Source organism: Notamacropus eugenii, chromosome 5 (genome assembly GCF_028372415.1).
Source record: "Notamacropus eugenii isolate mMacEug1 chromosome 5, mMacEug1.pri_v2, whole genome shotgun sequence".
NCBI lineage: Eukaryota > Metazoa > Chordata > Mammalia > Diprotodontia > Macropodidae > Notamacropus > Notamacropus eugenii.
In genome coordinates this window covers 424,417,875-424,439,344 of record NC_092876.1, presented here as the reverse complement: position 1 = coordinate 424,439,344, position 21,470 = coordinate 424,417,875, and the positions used below count along the sequence as shown (strand labels likewise).

Genomic DNA, 21,470 nt, shown 5'->3' with positions numbered 1-21,470 from the left:
TAACCAAAAAACTGACTTTGCTGGGAGGTAAGTAGCACAAGACAATTCTTTAAAAGGAACAATTTCATTGAATATCAAACTGAGTGGCCTTTAAGTATTCTCAAACTAAAGGAAAGGAAAGAAGACTTTTGCATGAAAACAATCTGTTGACTGTATTACAAAACTATATTTACACAGTAAATTGAGAATGTTACATATTTACAATTAACTCAGACTGGCAAGGGCTCTAAAGTTTGGAAAATACAAGAAAATGTTTTGAAGACAACTTGTAAGAAGTCTAGCTAATTGACACAATGGGAGACATGATAAAATAAGTGAATTGTACAAGTTAGCAAGACAGAAAAATCTATCAAAAGCTATTTCATTACTTATATATGTGTGTGCCTTATTTTTTTTTAAAATGAGGTTAGATTTTGATTGTTCATTATGTTACTTGGTAGCTATGTTGTGCTACACAAGTTTCAGTTTCATATATATGAAAGTACAAGATTTGTTGTGGCCCAAGTGGGTGCCTAGACCTGTCCTACCTCAGCCTCCTGAGCTGAAGAACAGTGCACAAGACTTGTCATACCTTCTCTTATGCAGACAATCCAGATTCCATTAGAATCCCAAGGTATCTTAAAAGGTATCTAAAAACCCAGATAAGATCTGATGCTGTTTGCCCTAATTAGCAGTGTGACTTTAGGCAAGTTATCTGATTGTTCTGTGTTTCAATTTCCTGATCTGTCAAAGGAAAATAAAGTGGGGAGGGACAGATCAAGGTTGTTTGTACTAGGTAATTCTTGAAAGCCAATCAATCTCTAAAATTTTCTGACCCTGTGAATATGCTTTTTAAATAAATGGTCATGAACAGTTCCCTGTGGTTCTAAACACCAAGGCACAGTCCAGTTTTATCACTCAGACATTGTTCACTTGCTAATGAATATTAGGACAAAACAAATGAATCATAGGTTCCAAAGTAGGTACTTTCTCAATTCCCAAAAAAGGGGTCTAATTTATCAGAAGGATTCCTAAAATAGGAGAAGGGAGGCAGTGGACAGGGGTAGATGACCTTGGGCAAAGTCATTCTAACTTTGGTTTCCTTCTTTGTAAAATGGGTGTGATGACAGCTGACCAGCTTCTTTAGGATGCTGGCCAGAATAACTACACCAAACTCCCTGTCAATATGGAGTTTGACAGCTCCATGTGCCAATGCTACTAGGACCAAGGGATGATGGTGACACAAAGATAATTTTACCCTCAGACCCCAAATGCTTACAGTACATTCATGTCAACAGCTCAAAATAAAACAAGGCAGCATGGTGGAAAGAATGTTGGACTTAGTTTCATAAGACTTTGTTTTGAGCTCAGCTCTACCACTTGCTAGCCGGGTAACCCTGGGCAAATTGCTTTTTCTCTCTGGACTTCAGTTTCTTCATCTGTAAAACAAGGGAGATCATTGGACTAAGTGATTTCTCGGACTCCCTACAATTCTCTGAAAGAATCTGGCACAGGGGCTCAGGAGGAAGTAGGCCTTGCTTATTTTCATGGGTGTGAGAGTTCACCTTTGAAAAAAGCAAGAGCCAAACTCCTGTGTGCTGAAAAAGGAGGTCGATTTGCACAGTCAGACCAGCTGCTTTCCTTTGGTTAAAGCTGCTGGCACTTGGGCTTGATACTAAGCAAGTAGGGTCAGTTCTAATGGAAAGAATGATGTGGCCTTCCTTCCATCTTGCTGAGGTTCCAGGCTGATATGTAAACTGGCTAGTGCTGCTGGCAGTGGAAAATATGAATCCATTCTTGCCTGGGGTTATATGACTGAAAGAATAATCAGATCAGGACTCATGTTAAAATATCGCTGCAGCTCACTTGACAAGTTACTATCCAGTCATGTCCTTGCAGCTTTGGGAATTATATATGTTGCAACCTGATGCAGCTAAATATACACTGCTTCAAAAGGATAGGGAAAATAATTGTTAGAACTAGGCTGGATGTTAGTGTGGTTTTACACCACTGATTTAGTATTATTTCTCTTATGTGAGCAGGGTAGGTTCAGAAACAAATACACACAGACCAGTGACTAGGCAGCTAGTATCTTCACTCTTACCAGCATTAGAACCAGATTACTCATTCTTTTTCTAGAATAACAACTATAAATGTGTGGCAGGCGGGACTATTTAAGTAATATCACAGAAGGGATCCAATTAAGATAGAACTGTGAAAGGTCACAGAGGAGCCCAGCTCTCCCACATGTAATCTCAAAAAGGCCCCAGATCAAATAATGATCAAGAAAGTCAGAAAAAAGGCAACACAAAAAACATTAGCAAGCTCCTCTATCCAGCCTAGGACTGCACAAAAAGATGGTCAAAAGCCACAATCACTAGAAGAGGTAGTCAGCCAACAAAGTCAGCACTTAGTACTTGCTACTAAGCACGTGCTTAGTATGGAACCCTGCAGCAAAGGTGGGTTGAGGAGCATTCCGTCAGCCTCAGAACCTTTAGACCTAAGTAGAAAGTTTAAATTGCAAACACAGGAGTCAAGAAAAACCTAAAACTGTGACTACACTGGAGCAAATGGAAGGGGCTATAATATAGCAGTATAACATTCTACTGGAGAGGGGTTGGGAGAAGAGGCAAGGATTCCTTCAAAATCTTAAGATCTTTAAGAGTCACAGAAGGAATGAAATAAAACAAATGGAGGGATTGGTAATGGTATTGTTCAGTTTTGATGGTCTTGAGACAAGAAGGAAAATGGAGGGGAAAAACCACTAGGGAAATGGTGAAAGGGGTAGAAGGGGGAGGAGTATACATACAAGGAAGAAAGAAAGGATGAGAAGAGTAGCCAGCACATGAGCCCCACTACTACCTGAGTACAAACGATGGTTGAACATACACACCTATATACCCACTCAAAGATGTGATGTTGTAAGAGGTTTAACTCAACAGGAAAGATGGTAGGAATAAGAAAGAGAGAAAAAAGTTTAAGAGGAAAGGGCTATTAACAATCAAAATAAACTGAGTGGATCATAAAGTGGGGATTAAATGAAAGTATAAGAAGCGATGATGAGGTCTGGAAAAGGGGAAAATATGAATTGTAACACAGTGGAAGAAGACTGGTTCAATTACAAAGGATTATAATTAATTACAATGTTTCTCCTTCACTATCTTTTCTTTGTAAAGAGAGGGGCGGAGTGGGGTGGGGGGAGCAAAGGAAAGAATAAAAGGATGACAGAAGGAAAAATATAATTAACATCACATATGAATGGGATAAACTTAACCACAAAATGGAAGGGGATACCAGACATTCATTTTAAAGTAGAACCCAACAATAAATTGTTTGCCAGAAATATAAACATTCATATGGAGCTAAAGTGAGAGGCTGAAGTAGAATTTATGTTTAAATGAATTTAAAGTATCCGGGGTAGCAAACATGACAAGGTAATGGTAAAAGCAGACATGATTAAAAGGGATAAACAGGAAAGTATCTTATGATTTAAAGCACTATAGACAATGAAAATAATTTCAGCAATTGATATATATACATGCACTCAATAGCATATCATTCAAATACTTGAAGGAAAACATAACAAATTACAGGGAGAGACACATAATGAAATCATAATACTTCGGGGCTTTGATGTATTCCTTTCAAATCTAGACAAATTTAACAGAAAGATAAATAAGAAGGAAGTTAAGTTAGTTTTAGAAAAGTCAGATGATTCATAGATTCATAGATAAATCTCTAGTGATTAATGAAAGGAACACACACACATCATCAATCACCATCATCATCTCTTCATGGCACTTTTATGAAAAATAACCATGTACTGGGACACAAACTTATAACCAAATGCAGAAAAATGAATATTAAATGTTTTTACTAACCACAAATTTAAAAAATAAAGGGCCTTTGAAGAAAGTATTCAAACTTAAGTAGCTATGAAATAACTTAATCTTAAGAAACTGGGAGATTAAAGAATAAATCACAGAAACAATAGATAATTACATTAAAAGATAACAATTACAACATTAGATTATTTTTGCATGAACAATATAATAAAACTTTTCATATGGAACAAAAACAGTCCTCAGAAAAATTTATAACAATAAATTCTTTCATCAGCAAGACAGAAAAGAATAGCTCAATGAACTGGGCATCAACTAAAATGAAGTAGAAAAGCAACAAATAAAAAACTCCAAACTAAATATAGAAAAGAGAAATCCTGAACAAAACTGAAAGCAAAACAAACAAACAACAAAATACTGAACTGAAAAATAATTCTTGGAATTAGATTTTTTTTTTTAAAGAATGGAATAAATTGTTAGCTAATCTAATTTTTTGAAGAGAGTAAAACCAAACTATAATATTAGAAATTTAAAAGAATTCATAAATTATGAGAAAATAAAAGACATTATTAGAAACTATTTTGCTTAATTACATGACAACAAAAATTATAAATGAAATTAATATACCTAGATAAATGTAATAATATTATTTTGATGTAAAAAATGATGGATAGAGTCAGGAAAATGTAGAAGGATTTCTATGATTTGATATGGCGTGGGGAAGAAGAATTATAAGAATAATTTATACAATGACTACAACATTGTACAGAAAAACACTCTGAAGGATTTAAAAACTCTGATCAATACAGCAACCAACCATGACTCCAGGGAAATAATGATTAAACATGCTTCCCAACTCCTGATGGAGTAGCAGCATACTAGAAGGACCAAAGAGACAGGGTTTTGAATGTGGCTGATATTCAGATTTGTTTTGTTTTATTATATTGATTTGTTACAAAAATAGGCTTAGTTTGTGGGGGTGGAGAATTTTAGAGGAGCCTGAGGCTAGTGATAGCAATGCCAAAAAAAATTAAAAGAAAAAAATGGCATCAATAAAAGAAAATTAAGAGAAGAGATCAGGAGGCAGTTCAGACGGATCATAGAGACATAAAGTTAGAGCTGGAAGAGAACTCAGAAATAATGTGGATAAATCTGCTTCATTTTATAGTTCAGGAAACTGAAGCCCTAAGAAGTGAAATGCCTGAATCAAGTTCACACAAGTAGCAAGTGTCAGAACCAGGATCTGAATTCAGGTCTTCTGACATCTAATCCACCATTCTTTCCCTGCGTCAAAGACAACTTTGAAATTAATGTATTGAATTGAGTATCTACTTGGAAAACAACAAAACAAAACAAGCTGCACATAAGAGAAAAAAAGAAAGTTAGAGTTAATTTAACATGAAAAAAATAATACCACAATATTCATGCCTTAAATAACAAGGAGTTATTTAACAAAGAGAGCCTTGTTAGAGAGTATTAAGGGATATCATCAAAGTGGACTTAGAAGAGAAACTTAAAAATCTAGCGCAGTGGTGTCCAAAGTAAATTGCATAAGACAATCCATTAGGCTGTGCAAGGAAAATATCAGAATTGAGAACTATATAGCTGTTCCCTGGCTTTAGCCACTACCTGCCTCTCCTGCTTTCACTCAGCCTTGCCCAGTACAAATTGTGCCAGAAGGTCAATTATATATGCTCTTCTCCAAGCAAGAAGTCACTTCCACCAATCCTCTCTCTGTCTGGGCACTCTGCGTCCCCCCCCCTCCCCCCAATACTGCTCACATCATCATCAGCAGCAGCAGCAGAACACTTCCTGTGTCCCTACACTGGAGCTCCACATACTGCCTGGGTTGGGAAAAAGTAGGAAGAAGAGGAAGCTATCATAGAGTCAGGTAGACCCTGCTTCTCAAAGAGTGTGTACCTTATGGAAGGATGGATGGATGGGATGAGAGCTTACAACCTAGGATAGACTAGAGGCACATGGGGAAATCCCATGGTGAAGAAAGCCCAGTTTGTCCAGAAGGAAATACTTTCAGAGGGCATGAGCTCCACACTGCCTACCTACGCAGGTTGTGGCTTTCCTGGTCTAAGGAGAACTAGGGAGGATCTTCCCAGGTTGCAGCAAAAGTATGAGAAGAGACCACACAATTGCTGCAGCAGGAGAGGTTGGGAGAGGAGTGGGACTGGCAGGGAGTGCAAGAGCAAGGTGCCTAGGTAAACAATAGGTATAAAGGGCAGAGGCTGCCATGGCAATGAGCTTGGGCTCAACTATCAAGAAGTCTCTCAGCAATGCAACTCTTCTCCTGAGATCCTTGCGTACATAAGCCAACAGTTTAGAAGCAAATGAAGGTCATTCACCCTCCTTTGGCGGGGCAGGGGGAGGAGGAACCATTTGAATTTTGCTTAATTTTGATTCAGTGCAGAGAAAAAAAAACAACTTGACAAGTTATAACATTCAAAGGAAACAGTGATTAGAGTTTTGTTTGTGCTACAAGCAGTAGGAAACTCAAAGCCCCTGAGGAAAAAAGATGTGCTTTTAAGGTAAAAATGGCTTTTTTTTTCTTATTGGGAAAGGATGAGAGATGAAACACAGGGGTTGGGGTGAGGAGCTTTTCTGGGAATGTTCAGGGAAAATTGGAGACATCTCTCCCATTTTGATTTAGGAAACTCCTCAATTTTCTGGAAATTCCTGCTTTGTTTGCAGCACTGAAACACTCCTGGAACTATTAGTTTTGGGCAGACCTTCACCACTCATGATCCCATCTGTTCTGGACACAGATTTTAACCCAGCAGAAATACAAGTTAACACCACCAAAGCAAAGATAAGAAATACAAGTTAACACCACCAAAGCAAAGATTAAGGAAACCAGGGTCTGCCTAAAGATTATGCTACAGCAACCTTCAATCCACCTAGAACCTTCTGAGACTGGCACCTGACCTCTGGGAAGCACTATCTTTCCTCCTACCCAACATCAGAGAAGATGGAAATTTACTAGCTATATTTAAACAAAAACCTTTGCATAATTGATGGATGGGTTTGAAAAATGAATATCATGATTTATTATGCATAGGCAATGACATATTTCTTCCATTTGGATCTATGTATCTGTGACATATTTCAGTTAAGATGGCTTTTAAAATCAAGTACTGAAATAAACTGAACTAAGAAGTGGACCTTCAAATTGTTAATTCACAAAGTATTAAATGAAGGTTTTCAAAAATAACAAAGCATATTCAATTACATTGCTCTGGTTAAAACCATTGTAATTTTTCAGTAGAAAAAAAGCTTTTCTAACATTAATAAAATAAAAATATTTTTAATGACTTATTTCATTGTTGTGTCATTGTTTTAAATTTTTATTATGTATTGGTTTTTAAATATACAGTAGCACTTGCATATAATTTATAAATAAATATATGTTTGGATGTGTGGACTAAAAGTTTTTTTACTGATAGGGATATGTAATCAAAAAAAGTTTGGGGGTCACTAATCTAAAATTGAAATTAAACTCCTGAGCAAATAAAAGAATAAATAAATGATTTTAAATCTTTGGATGATGTTGCAAGCCTGCGATCTGTTTGAGCCGACCAACAGTAAAACAGTTTGTCCTACTGACAAACTAAGGATTCACAGTTTTTCTCTGTCTTTAAAAACAGCGCATCCATAGAATGCTCTCTCTTTCTTTTGTTAATTCTGTTCATTCCCTCCAAGTGATCCAAACAAAAGTAATTCTCAAAAAGCAGATACAACTATTTTGAAAGGAAAAAAAAAGAGCTTCCTTTCTGACAGGCTTTGAAAACAACCCAAACTGAAAGATCCTGCATCAACGTCAAGGACTGAAATTATATTTTTTAAAGTGGAATTTTCCTAATTTACTACATCTATGTTCTTGACATGCATACCTTTAACTAAAATTTTCAAAAAACAAAATATTACTGAAAAGCATAAAAAGGTTAGGAAGCGGCTTAAACTTTCACTGAGTAAGAAGTGCTAAGACCTCCTTCTGAGGTTCTCTAGAATTCTTGGAAAGAAGATGCCTCTTTGTGTAGGTCAAAGGATCACGTGCCCTTGTCTCAGCAGTTCTCAGTTCTGATTTGTTATCAAGATACCATGGAGGACAACAAATAGAGCATAACCCTGTTTGAAAAGAACTGGCTTCACTTAACTTTTGCAAATTGGTTCTCCCCTATTTATTCTGGCAATAGTTTATTCTGAATAAGTCAGAAATAAATTTAGATTTCTAAAATGACTTTTTGCAAAACCATTTTTGAAGGAATGTCATGGGTGAATGCAGAAGTCCATGACTTTATCTTTAAGAGGTGGTGGTGCAAGATTGACAGTCATTTCTCTGAATAAAATCACGGATTCAGATCTGCACTCAGAAGACAGTGTAAAACATGCTGCATTTATTTTCAAGTTAAATTAGTGGAATTGCCCACTTCAATCTATAAGGGTAAAAATACTGCCTGCAGGTTACACGGGGAGCAGAGTCAAGATTAGAAACCAGGAAACAGGATCATAGTATTTGGAGCTGGTAGAGATTTTAGATCTCAACTAATCCTCAAAGCTTTCATTTTACGAGTAAGCTGAAGCCTTGAGAAGTAAAATGACTTACCCAAGGTTACACATGAAGTTAAACCAGACCTGAGGCTCAATTCCTCTGACTCCAAGTTTAGTGTTCTTTCCACTAGACTCTAGCTTTCCCTAGTTGAGGGATCAAAGAGAAAGAATTGAGGTTGGATCTGGACAAATAAATAATAACAATTTATAGTCAAGTGAAGGTCAATAAGCATTTACTAAGAAGCTATTATGTGCCATGCACTGAGGATACAAAAAAAGGCCAAAGTTGAATCAGCTACCAAACAGCTCACAATAGAATGGGGTAGATGATGTTCAAGCTATGAACAAAAAAAAAGATAATTTGGAAATAACAACAGAGGGAAGTCACTAACAGGATTTTAGGTGAGAGGTCAAGGAAGCTGGGTAAGTTAAGAGATAAAGATAAGGGGGAAGAGAGTTTCAGGCATGGGAACAGCAGTAAAATTCACAAAGTTGGGGGATGGAGCGTCTTGTGTCAGTGTCGCTGGATAGAGACTCCTTGGAGGGGAGTAAGATTTAAGAGGTTTGGGAAGGGCAGACTAGCTTAAGGAAGGGGTAGAAAAGTCAAAGAGAGGATTTTATATCTGATTTTGTAAGTAATAGGACTGGAGAGAGGTTAGGCCTAGTTAAATAGATCAACTGCACAGAGATGCTAACTAAATCCATGATGACTGATGAGATCACCAAGCAAAATAATACAGAAGAAAAAGAGAAGAGGGCCTAGGATAGGGCCTCGGAGGACACCCAGTATATAGTGGGCATAACCTGGATAAAGATACAGCAAAGGAACATGAGAAGAAAGGGTGCGGGGAGGGGGCAATCCTGGAGAAGATGGGATAGACTGGAATCACTTGTGCATGGCAGACAGCTTTGCCTTGAAGGAGAAGGGCTGCCTTTTTTATGTGTGGTAAACATGAAGGAGGAGGTCATAGTGAAAAGTATCTGAGTAGTGTGAAATGTACAGGAGGGGAAAAGAGGAAGCTCTCAGGGAATGGTTTCAATTGTTTTTCAGTGAAATAAGAAGAAAGGTTCTCAAGTGAGAGGATGTTTTATGGTTCACAAAGCACTTTCTTCACTACAACCCATTTTACAGAACTTGAAGAGATAAAGTGATGGGAACATGGTCACAAAGCTAGTGTCAGAACTGAGATTTCAACCACAACTCCAAATTCTGTTTCTATTCTGCTATTTCACTTGCCATATTTTCCCAGAGGCGTATGTTTTGGTCCAAGAATTTCAACTATTACTGGAATACTAGCAGATAAGGGGCGGAGTGAAGAGGAGAAGGAGACATGCTGACATCTTGAAACAAAAAACTAAAATGGCTTCCAAAGTGAATCAATCTACTGTACTTTACTCTGAACTGTCTCATTAAAACAAAACAAAACAAACCAACAATAACAAAAAAATACAGTGCTTTAATTTGGAGTATGATGAAGATATTCATATTTTCCAAGGTCACGACTATATATAAAATATCACTTCTCTGTTCCCTGTAAAGTCAATGAAAGTTGTTAGTTTATTTCTATTTCAATGTGGTGTTAGTTTATTTCTAAATACATCATGGAGGATGAAAGTGAGTAGGCAAGCTATGGCTCATGTGCCGCTCTCCCTCCTTTTTCAAGAAGTTCAGCTGCTCACAGCCTTTCCATCCCAAACCCTGCCTTTCCATTTGGGGACTTCCAACTTATATGCCAAAGGTAACAAATACCTTTATATCCCATTTCATCAGCCTCCTCAATTCCTGTCATCTGCATCTTCACCTCAGCCACACACAGGGCGCTTTTATTATAATCTTCTCATCGCTTACAAGTGTTCAATGGATACAATCCATACCTCTGAAATTTCTCCATATAACTAAACTCCTATCCTTCCAGTTGTCCCTGTGCCTCACCTCTTCTAAACCCTAACCTCCATACTCACTATTCCCGTTTCACTCCATACAGTACTTTTCTATACTATAACTTTTGCTTTGGCTTCACCTTTTTCTTTTCAAAATCTTAAATCTTTTCCTAGAAAGTTCAGCTTTACACTCTTCTCTACTTGTCTTATAGCCTGCTCTTCCCCTTCCAAAAGCTGATCCTAAATTACTCCCGCCATCCTTTCCATGCTGCTGAATATCACTGAGGGAAGTCATATGACAGTGCTTATTGGATCCACTACAAATTTCTGCTTTCCAGTGTCCAAATTTGGTTTTCATTATTGCATATCAGTCCTCTTACTGTTCCCTACTTGACCACAGCATTCCTTGCAGTGGTTTTTTCAGACTTTCTCTTCTCTCTTAAGTCACCTACAACACCATCTGCCCTCCCTCCAAGCAGAGGACTGCCTTATTCTTCACTGAAAAAAAATGGAGGTCTTTTGTCCTAAACTCCCTCTCCTCAATTCCAAACCAAATCACCTCAGCATCACCGTCCCCTTCCCATGCTCTGTGCTTTTGAAGAATAAAGTAGCCCTTCTTCCTGTAAATATTAATGCCTGTAATTGTGCCCTGGATCCCATCTCCTCAGGTTTCCTAGAGGAGCTTGCTCCTTCTATCATTCCTTCTCTTCCTAATGTTCATGCTTTCTTTATCCCCTGGCTGTTTCCCTGTTGCATATGAACATGCTCAGAATTCCCCTATCCTTAAACTTTCATTAACTCTATCTCCCCTTCAAGCAATCATCCTCTAGATTTTTCCTTTCACAATCAAATGTCTAGGGGAAAAGGTCTATACTTGTATTGCCTCCTCTTTCTCATCTACCAACTATCTCAACACTTTGCAATGTGACTTCTGTTCCAATGCTGTTTTGGTTCCCACCTCCAGACTAAAACTGTTCTCTCCAAGGTTACCAAAAACCTTTTCTGAAGTATCTGACAATATTGCCCACCTCCTCCTTTTAGGTACTCTCTTTTCCCTGAACTCTGATGAAATTTTGCTGTCATGATTCTCCTCCTACCTGTCAGACTTTCTGGGTCTCTTTTGCAGGATCATCATCGATGCTCTGCTCCTATGTGCAGGGGCTTTCTACTGAGCCTTCTCTTTTTTCTCATTCTTCTGTTGCTGACCGCATCACCTACAAAGGAGTCAACTGCCATCTTTTTGTAGATGATTCCCATAAATATGGTCTTGGTCTCTCTCCTGAGTTCCAATTCCACATATCCAGTTGCCTAGACATTTCCCATAGGTATCTCAAATTCAACATGTACAAAAAAGAACTCATTAGCTTTCCCCTTAAACTCACGTCTCCTCCTAACTTCCTTATATCTGTCAAGGTCGCTGCCATTCTTCTAGGAGACAAAGTTCAGAACCCAGGAGTCATCCTTGACTCTTCATTTTGTCTTATTCTCCCTAACCAATTTGTTGCCAAATTTTGTTGATTTTCCCTCTCCAATATCATTCACACCTGTCCCTTTCTCTATACCCTCCTCCTTGAACAGGCTCTCTTAACCTTTCACCCTATGGCAAAGTCTTCCTAATTATTCTCCCTGATCTAGTCTCTTCCTCTCTGACCCAACCTTACACAGCTGCAAATTGATATTCCTATCGTGCTTCTCATCTACTCAAGAAGTTTCTGTGGCTCCTCATTAACCACAGGATAAAATACAAATTTCTATTTGGCATTTGAAGCTCTTCATAAGCTTGGTGGTCTATCCTCCTAGGCAGATTTAGCCATTACATTCCCTAGCACACTGTTCTAGCCACATTGGCCTACTTGCTATTCCCTATATGCAATATTTGCTCCCCACCTCCCAACACCTCCATCAGTGCTTTAGTACAGGCTGCAATATTCTCTCTCATCACCCTTTTTTGCACCTTTGCACCTGTCTCTTGACAACCCATGCCCCCTTAAGGCTCAGCTCAAGTGCCATCTTTTTCAAAAGGCCCTTCCTCAAGCTCAAGCTATCAATGCCCATACCAACCCTCTCACCTCAGTTACGGGATATTTATTTTGTATATGGCTGTGAATATCATGTATTCAATCTGATTTTTAAATTTCTATCCCTAATACCTGAGGACATAGTGCCTAGCACATAGTAGGTTCTTAGTAAATATCTGTTGACTGATTGGGCAAATTGAATTCTTGGTAAAGATGACCACATTTCCTTTACTCCTGGTAATCAGAGAAACTTTGCCTCCATGAACTTACTCCCTTAAGGACATGGAAAGTGCTTGCTCAGATTTGAATTTCCTGAGACAGGATGGAGACTGATTTGGAATGGTGATCAGACTGAGCTACTCTTCAGAGTAGACTTACAAGGATTCATTTGTTGGCCTGAAGCTTTTGCCCATGTTCTTGGAAATTGCCTGCGTTCTTGGAAACATTCTATTATTAACTATAAATCTGTGTGTAGTAGCAGAAAAATCACAAGGTTTATTTCAAGCAATTAGTGTGCCCCCCTCTGCCAATTTTCCTCTTCAGCTCCCAGATGATTTTAATAATCCAAAGGCAATGTAGAAAATCAGTTATCCTAGAAAAAATTAATATATAACTCTAAACTACAATTTAAAAATACAATGTGAAACTACAATAAAAATATATTTCCTCTCTGAATTTTAGAATTATTACTCTAGAAAAATAATTATACTTTAAAAATAAGAAAAATATAAATTCACAATTACAATTTGTCCTTTTGCTCTGAAACATTTCCTTTTAAAATATTTTCTTTTACCATCCTACTCTTTCTTTTGCTGACTTCAGTGGAAAATTTCACTTCACTAAAGAAATACATTCCTTACAGTATTAACATCTGTTATGACTTTCATCAAATTGCTAGGTGAGATGATATAATTAGGGGTATCCAGGAAAAAAAATTACAAAAGATGCAAAGAACATCAGTTGAGAATATAAGTGCTAAAAAAATTCTAAGTATTTAAATATGGGTCATGTGCAACCAAAGAAATAAAAGCTAACATGGCATTCTGGTCATGTTATTATGCAGATAGGCACCTACTTTCTTGATAACTGAGCCTCTTCTACCTTCTTCCATCACCCCCAAAGAATTTTCTTTTTTAAATCCACCTTTCATGGAGGATGGGAGGATTCTGTCATACTAACTCTTAGGAAAGCATCAAGAATTTAAATCCCCAAATAAAGTGCATGATAACATGACAGGAGTGATCTAAATGTGTGGCATTAAATTGTAAAAGCAAAAACTGGAATTACTTGTAGAAGTATATTTTGGTAAGTATTTAATGAATACCTTCTCAGAATGTTTAAGGAGCATGCCCATAAATGCCATTAAAAGGATGTCCAGTTTCATTATCCTGATCAATATAATTTAGAATACTTCCGTTATTAAAAACAGCCACAACAAAATTTTCTCCTATTGAGCTAATAAAACCACACTTCAGAAAGGTTTGAGGCCCAGATGAAGGTTTAAAGATATTTTAATTCCTTATAGAGATTAACTACAAATAGTTTATTTACTTTATTATTGCTGGCATAACAGTATAGTCACAGGATTGGGAGATGAAAGGAGACTCTCTAGCTCAATTTCCTCATGTTATAGAAGAAACAGAGAACTTGGAGGTGAGGTGCACTACTTCCTCACTTGCCCAAGCCCCACTGCCCACATACAAAGAAAACATTTTCAACTTCAGGTATCATCATTCCTATTTCTAATGTAGTTCAGGGAAAACAAAAACAGAGACACAATCCCCAGTTCTGTTACCAACATACTCCTAACATGGATGTATGTGGCTGTCTCCTTGATTCAGGTACAGTGACAGGAAGAGGACGATGGAAAATGGGAGAAAAGTAATGATATATTCCTTCGTGCAGGTAGATCAGGAAAGGGGGTGAATCAGCCAATAAACATTTATTAAGAGCCTATTATGTGTCAGGCACTGTGCTAAACTCTGAGGATGCTAAAGAAGGCAAAAGACAGTCCCTGCTCTCAGGGAGCTTACAGTCTAGTGGGAGAGACAACATGTAAGCATGTAAGTACAAACAAGATATAAATAGGAAATAATAGAGAGAGAAAAAGCACTGGAATTAAAAAGCACTGGGGAATATTTTCTGGTATGAGTTTAGCTGGTATGTAAAAGAAGTCAGAAAGGTCAGTAGTTGGAGCAGAAGATAGAGAGAATGTTCCAGGCACAGGAGACAACCAGAGAAAATGCCTGGAGCTGAGATAGATTATCTTGTTTGAGAAAAAGCCAGAGTGTCTGTAGGCCATGTGGGTAATAACAGTAATACTAGTTTATAATTATGTAACTTTTATCATTTGCAAAGCACTTTAACTCATTTGTTTTTCAAGACACTGAGACAGGTAGGCGATAGCTCCCAAGTGATGGTAACATCTCCGTTTTAGAGATGAGGAAACTAAGGCTCAGAAAAGTTAAGATCAGAATTAGATAGTTATCTAGTGTCTAAAGCACTATTTAAACTCAGAAGCTCAGGACTCTCCGGACTCTCAAATTGCCTCTGGTAAGAAAAGGTAATGGTTGACACATCAGCTGAAAAGGGGATCCAAAGCCTGCACTGAATAAAAAAAGGAAAGCTCTAGCTTCAAAGGGCTCACAAGGAAACACATCTAAGACCTCTCAACAGATGTGTGAAATAAGGCACAGACTGTCAGACATGGCCAATGTATTGATTTGTTTCCATTAGCTACATTAGCTATAGGAAAAAGGGGATGAGGGCATTCCAAAGGGACAGAAATATTTAAAAAGATAAATAAAATATTTGGGGAGCAAACTTGGGGAGAGAGGGGGAGTTCTTAATGAGTCCTAGAATAAAGGGACATGTTTATTTTAATGGCAATTCCATTTAATGACACTGAAAACAATACTTATTTAATACTATTATATGGATGTACCAAGAAAATTTTTATACATCAGTGTTTGTTTATAAATAATAACTACTGGAGTTAAAGGAAGCAGAGTAACTGAAAGTTAGAGTGTTACGGACACAAACAATTCAAGGTCAACCAAAAACGAAAATAAAAATAGTTAAGAAATTATAATGCATGTTAATTAAGAATGTGTTTTGATCCATGAAAACCTTTTATTGTCCACTGAAGTCTTCCTCCACTGTCTCTTTAAGGCATGGAGATGAACCTGCACCTTCAAGGCTGTGTCAGAATACAAGCTACAGCTATCAAGTACAGAAAAACTGAAAAGGTTTTCAGAGAGGCTAGAGACTATGACTTTGCTCTGATGGTCAGCCTAGCAAAGTCTGGACAAGATGATCACCGGAAGATTTGTGACCAGGTGATGATTTTTTTTTGTAATGGTGGGAAGAAAACAGGGAAAAGGCAGAGGTTTTTTTCTTGGGGGAGGGGGCAGGGGGGAGAGCAGGGCCATAAAAACTCATGGAACTATGTACTAAGACATTGAGTGGCTGTGAGCTGCACTGATGGTAGAAGTACTTAGGCTCACAGAATGAGTCAGAAAATAAGTTTGTATAGTTTTGCATAAGGCATTCCTGAGTCACAGACATATTCAGCAAACCTGTCTTAATTAACCAACAATATGTAGGTGATGGAGTGAATGGAATGACCAGATCTAGGCTGGACTATCTGGTAAGGTCTTATGGAAGAGGTTGGCCTGATACAGTGAGAAAAGGAGGAAATAGCTACTAAATCCAGGTCTGTTTTTCTTAGAACAGGCATAGCTCTCAAAATAAATAATTCCATCTTCCCTTGTAGATCACTTCCAAATCTACTGCAAAAGGAATTTTTTTATCAATTAAGTTGATATTTCAAGAACTAAGGTTCTTTTAAAACTTCTTGGATGCTATGAGGTTTAATGAATTAAGCAATATATGATAAAAAAAGGAAATGATAAATGTTGGAGGGGATGTGGGAAAACTGGGACACTAATGCATTGTTGATGGAGTTATGAATTTATCTAGTCATTCTGGAGAGCAATTTGGAACTATGGCCAAAGGGTTATAAAACTGTGCATATACCAGTTTTATATCCAGCAATAGCAATGATAGGTCTGTATTCCAAAGTGATGGAATAAAGGGGGAAAAGGGAGGAAGAACCAATTTGTACAAAAATATTTTTAGCAGTTCTTTTCATGGTGGTTAAGATTTAGGAATTGAGAGGATGCCCTTCAATTGGGGAATGGCTGAACAAGTTGTGGTATATGACTGTAATAGAATACTATTGTGCTATAAGAAATGACAAGCAGGATGATTTCAGAAAAACCTGGAAAGATTTACATGAATTGACACAAAGTGAAGTAAGCAGAAGAACTTTGTACATAGTAACAGCAATATTATATGAACTGTGAATGCCTTAGCTACTTTCAGCAATACAATGATCCAAGACAATCCCAAAGGATTCATGATAAAAAATGCTATCCACCTCCAGAGAAAGAACTGATGTCTAGATAGAGATAGAGACTGAGGCATACTATTTTAATCTAATTTTCTTTCTTTTGTCTTCTTGTACTAAATAACCAAAATGGAAATGTTTTACATGATTGCACATGTCATCACACTACTTACCATCTCAGGGAGGAGAGGATGGAATCTGGAACTCAAAATTTTTAAAAAAAATGTTTAAAACTATTTTTATGCATGATTGGGGGAAAATAGTTTTTTAAAGAATTTATCAGCATAAAGGACTTCAAGGTCAGTAATTTGGGGAAAATCTGGCCTATTACTCTAGTTCGAATAAATAATTACTGAGTCCTTCTATTAAACATCAGTCTGATTTCACAGCTAACAAGGCTGAAATAATTGAATTAATCCTTAAACAAAAAAACAAAGCTGTACAGATTTGTAGGAGAGCATATAATGCAGGGTGTCCAAAAAGTCCAAAAGAGTTTAATAGCTTAAAACTGTACCAAGAGTTTTTGACAACCCTACATATACAAATACAACATATCTTAGAAGAAATTATTAAGTAATAGAGTCAAGACAAATGAGGTACAGAATTCAATTTTTATTTAGAACCTACTAGATGCAAGGCATTGAATTAAGAACTAGACTTTCCCCTGCTATTAATCCCAAAGTTGGAGTCTAATACTCAAATTTCTGCATTATCCATGTAAAAATCTTTTCTGTTACAATGAAAGTGGAGAAGGTTCCGTCTACTTTCATTTGTGTAGTTCAACTGTTACTGTAGACCTCCAAAGATTCTGTTACCTCTTATTTAAACAGTTTATTAATATAGGAAAGCAGGAGAAAAAAAAAGTATAAGAAGGCAAAAAAAGGGCAGCACAACTGAGAAAAACACGAAATTGAAACAAAACCTGAATTTATATTCTGGGACACAATGTTGCTTAGACACTGGCAAGCTTGTTTAACAATGAGACATTGTCAGGTGGAATTCTGAAACATCTGACAGCCTGAGACACAAGAATATAGTTTGAGCTTGCACGTACATGCACACAGTTCTCTAACATACCAGAACACAACAGTTACTTTAAGGGAAATTCCTTCAATATTTTGTGACAAATTTACAATGCTGCCCAACAATACTGTCATATGAATTTGCCACAAAGTTCTGAGATGTGCTGCATTTAAAAAGATTTTGTAAAACTCAGGAATCACTTATCAGGCTCCTGCTTATTATCCGTATGAATATAAACACTAGTGGGGAAGCAGTTATAGCCTGGGGGAGGGGATTGTTTTTTCTACAACTGTTATCAGAATAGTCATTCAATAAGCGACCCAACGTGTAAGCTACCAGGAAAAAAACTGCATATAAGCATGTGCAGTCTCTCATCCCTGACACTACCAGGGTGGCAAACCTGGGGCCTCAAGGCCTCATGTGGCCGTCTCAGTTCTCAGGCGTGGCCCTTTGACTGTATCCAAACTTCGTAAACCAAATCTCCTTAATAAAAGGATTTGTTCCTCAAAACTTGGACTCAGTCAAAAGGCTGCACTTGACCTAGAAGGCCACATGTGGCCTGGAGGCCGCACACTTCCCACCCCTAAGGGACTATACTCTTAAAGAACAATATAATTGAACATCTTAGACATAACTATCTGTCCTTAACTGTTAAAATCATTAGAATTAAGTGCCTAAAAAGCAAAGAATCTGTTATTGGCCCAAAGAAAGTCAGTCATATATATGCTAAATACATCAAAGTCAACTTGGCTCCCCATAGGTCTTTATTAATTTGTCTAGTTTTCCTGCTACATTTTTTGACATAACGTTAATTTTATGTACAGTTTTATCATTGATTATGGATCATACAGTTGTAGCTGCTAATGGGGGGAAAAACCCTTGATGATTTGCCTTAATTGGAACATCAAAAACCTCCAGCAGCTCTCTATTACTTTCAGGATCAAATATGAAATCTTCTGTTTGACTTTTAAAACCTTCTATTTCCTGGCACCTTTCCTGCCTTTGTAGTTTTCTTATACTTTACTTTCTTCTACTTACTCTATGATCCAGTAAAGCCTGTCCTGGTCCCCCAGTTGTTAGTATCCTTTCCTAAACTACCTATAATTAACTTTTTTGAATAAAGTTGTATTTATTTTATATTCATACCTATATATTTTGGGTTCATGATTAACTCTGGTCCCACTCTCTTCTGTCCACATCTATTATATCTTCCCCTCAGGGTTCTCTAAGGTTGGAGGCATCTCTTCTGCCAGCTGTTGGCTCAAGTATCTGCTGCTGGCTCAAGCCCCGACTTGCTGTGTTCCCCATACCATGTTAGTCTAGTGACCATCACCTTTACTTCCATTTAATCACTTCATATCAGATTAGCTTTTACAAAGGGGTAAATACTTCAAAGGTATAGCAAACACAAACACACGAACATTTCCCCCAAGATTTTAGGGGCATAATCTCCAGTACACTACCTAGGTCTGGGGCTGAGGGGAAGGGAATTTAGCATCAAAATTTAACTTCATTCCTATACAGCATTGGTCCCATAAAGTTTGAATTCAACTGGATTAGGGCTGGATTCTGTAATGGTCACTTCTAAAAGTCTCTCTTTTCTGGAGAACAAGGGCATTAATGCTTCAAAATTGAACTCTGGAATGATGAGGTGCTGAGAAGCCCTTTGGACCTTTTGAACTCACACAGTTAGAGGTTTCCCTCCTTTCACCAGCTGTTAAGCTTTCCCAGGGGGCCAAGAAACTAGAACTGAAGTTGAAAGAACTTTTTGAATGCCTCCCTAATGAAAGAGACTCCTATTCAACACATGGTTGGCCAACCAAAAGCGGGTACAGAATGCCTATGCATTCTGTCTGTCTATCCAAGACACTTCCCTTAGACATCATAATGATTTCTGGAACCAGTTCTCTACTCTCTCCTATGCAGAGAGATGCCATCTCAGGGAAGATGGACAAGCTTCAGACCCCCTTTACATTTTTATATGTACTTGTTTTCGCCATTATTTCATTCATTGTACTTGTATTGTTGTTGATTGGTTAATTGATTAGAAGCATGTTACTAAAAAGTTATTAACAGCTTTCCCAGGATATTTTTTTCAATGAACTCAGAGTTTAACAGGGTGAACCAATGATTACATTTGGATCCAGCCTTTAATACCAACTCACCTAAAAGCTAGAAAATACACATTTTGCTCCAGGGGAGAGTATCACTATAAATCCTAGATTATGTAGTGTCACTGAAACTATTGTAGAAGTTCTAGGGTTAGGAGAAGAGTGGGGAACTTGCGGCCTCAAGGTCACATGTGGCCCTTTAGGTCCTCAAGTATCAACCCTTTGACTCAATCTGAACTTCACAAAACAAATTCCCCTGAATAAAAGGATTTGTTCTGTAAAACTTGGACTCACTCAAAAGATTGCAAGGTCCTAGAAGGTCATATATGGCCTACAGGCAGCAGATTCCCCATCCCTGGGTTAGAAGATCCTCCTAATCCCACCTTCTTATTAAAATGATCAAATTACATCATTAATTAGCTAGATCCTAGACTTTATCTTGAACCAAGAATGGAGAGGGTGTTCATTAGTAATATTTGTGGAATTCAAGAAATGAAGAACCCAGGAATTATTTATATGAAAGCACAAGCAAGAAATCATCTGGTTCCCTGGAAATGACTTGAATCCTGAAGAGATACTAAGTATATTTATTACAAGTGAGATTGCATAACCCAACAAACGCAGCTGCTTTTTTGTGTGGCTCACTCCCCTGGGTCTGCCTCTCCCAGAATAAGCTCTTCTCTGATCTCATCACCATTCTGTTACCTCATTTCTTGAATGACACCACCTTGCTCAAGTCTCCCCTCCCCTCTGGAAAGCTAAAGGGTGTAGTACCAAACTCCTTCTAATGCCTTCCTTTATAGAGGGCAGAAACTAGACTTTTTAGCTTACTCCACTTACCATTTACTGCTCTTTCTGGTTTCAACTCCACAAAACAAGATATCCCTGCACCAGGTATTCACCTGGTGGGTGTTCCTTCCCCTACTTTCTTGATTGTGAGCTCCTCAAGGGCAGGGACTGTATTTCTTTTTATTTATCATATGCCTAGAGCTTAGCACAGTGCCAGCACATAGTAGGTGCTTGATAAATATTTATTGGATAGGATTGAAAAGAAGCCTAGGTCAAAATTCTGTAACAACTTTGAAGGATCACTCAAAGGATTATGGTAGACTCTTTCTCACAGTGATCCCAGTTCATATTTTAACTGCAGCTGTGATACAGCTCTCTGATACTTCTGTGCAACATACAGATTAACAAAAACCACTGCTTCTGACAGTGAATCTAAACCACATGTTTGCCAACTGCATATTACTAGACTTAACTGGCAATTTATCAGGGGAGCTTCTTACTGATACTGTGTGAGGTAATGGCCAAATTTTTTGTTTGTTTGTGTACTGCTGGGGGTGAAGAAGTAGATCTTGGCACTGTATCCACTGGTTTCCTTTTCAATAGATTCCTATTTTTCCCAATTTCTATAATTACAGAGAGGAGTAGGTAACAGAAACAATGAAGCATTGAGGCCCTAAATGAAGTATAATAAGAAGGGTTTACATTTCATTACCACTTTATAAAGTATGAAGAAAGGCTAATCAAAACTGATGGAACTAGGAGAAAGCTAACCTTTGGTAGGCTAAGTATTGGCCACAATGCTGGTAGCTTTAAAAAAAAAAAAGACATAAATCCCTCCTATAGTTAAAGAATAGAT

At 37.6% G+C, this 21,470-nt stretch overlaps 1 protein-coding gene and 1 long non-coding RNA gene across 2 annotated transcripts in view; both read right to left on the bottom strand.

Annotated features, from left to right (window-relative positions):
* RCAN1 (regulator of calcineurin 1) overlaps positions 1-21,470 on the bottom strand; it is a 104,342-nt gene that overhangs the window by 58,433 nt on the left and 24,439 nt on the right. The gene's annotated exons all lie outside the window — the stretch shown is intronic.
* Positions 6,077-21,470, bottom strand: part of LOC140507091 (uncharacterized) — a 38,629-nt gene continuing 23,235 nt past the window's right edge. Inside the window, exon 2 of the long non-coding RNA XR_011968196.1 lies at positions 6,077-21,470. This exon is cut by the window's right edge and continues 16,324 nt beyond it. This is a non-coding gene — a long non-coding RNA (uncharacterized lncRNA).